Source organism: Tupaia chinensis, unplaced genomic scaffold (genome assembly GCF_000334495.1).
Source record: "Tupaia chinensis unplaced genomic scaffold, TupChi_1.0 Scaffold000028_1, whole genome shotgun sequence".
Classification (NCBI taxonomy): Eukaryota; Metazoa; Chordata; class Mammalia; order Scandentia; family Tupaiidae; genus Tupaia; species Tupaia belangeri.
Genome location: NW_006159458.1, coordinates 910,139 through 911,242, shown reverse-complemented (window position 1 = coordinate 911,242; position 1,104 = coordinate 910,139).

The window sequence follows — 1,104 nt, the reverse complement described above, 5'->3', positions numbered from 1 at the left end:
AAAGAGAGATGGCTCGGAAAAGCAGGGGGATGAGGGAGGCAAGCGAGGCTCTGGACGCGATGTGGGTGTTAAGTAATAAGAGAGAAAGGGAATTCTAGCAAGAGCTGCCTTTAGTGCTATCTTCTTCAGGAAATGTGAATGAAGGTGTGAAGTCTTCTTAGACTCTCCTCCTTTGAATGTGATGCATTCCAGCGTGGCCTGTGTGACTGAGAGTTACAATGAAGAGACATACACCACAAGGACTTATAACCCTAGCCTGGAGAGCCCGGATGTGCAGCACAGGGAATAAACGTAAATAAATGACAGTACTGGAAGACTCTCATAGCTTAGGTAAGGCATGAATGAAATGATAATATTTGTACATTAGTTTATCACTTAACGAAACTTTGTTATCTAAATTATTTTTTTCGGGGGGGGACTAGGTGGGGCTGGTCAGCGTAGATTATCTCTGTTTTAGAAATAAAGAATGTGAAGTTCAGAGAAGACTTGACAGCTGCTGCCACCTAGCAAGTAGCAGAGTTAGAAACAGAGCCCATGGAGACCAGCATATGGTGTAATGGTTACGTCGCTGGACTCCCATGTAGTCAACTGTGGTTCAAGTCCCAGACCTGGTGGCTTAAAATTCACGTCAGGCTGTATACATGTGTGCCCAAAATCACAAGAGAAGAATAGAGAAGAAGGGATTGCAGTGTGACCATCTCCTCAGGGGGTGATTTGTTGTTTTCTGTCTCTCTGGTGAGTGAGTGCACATGCCCTATAAAAAAAATCTCTCTTTAAAAAAAAAAAGGAGAAAGAAATAGAGCCCATGTCTGAGGAGCCAACATTAGTCTTCTTTCTTCTCTCTCATAGAATTTCTGGTCTGGGAGGGAAAATGGAACGCAGCAGAGACCCTGATATAGAATTCAGAAGGATAAAGTCAGATTTTTAAGATTATAAAGGAGGGAGGTGTAGGTGCCTTTGTGTTAAGGGTTTTGGATTTAGGACCATGCTAGGTTGTCAGATTACCATTTGCTTGGCTATACAGTTGCTTCTTGGTCCTGTGTACTTCAGCAACTTGGCTAGAGAGCAGAGAGCAATCCTCACAGAGAAGAACAATATTTCTAC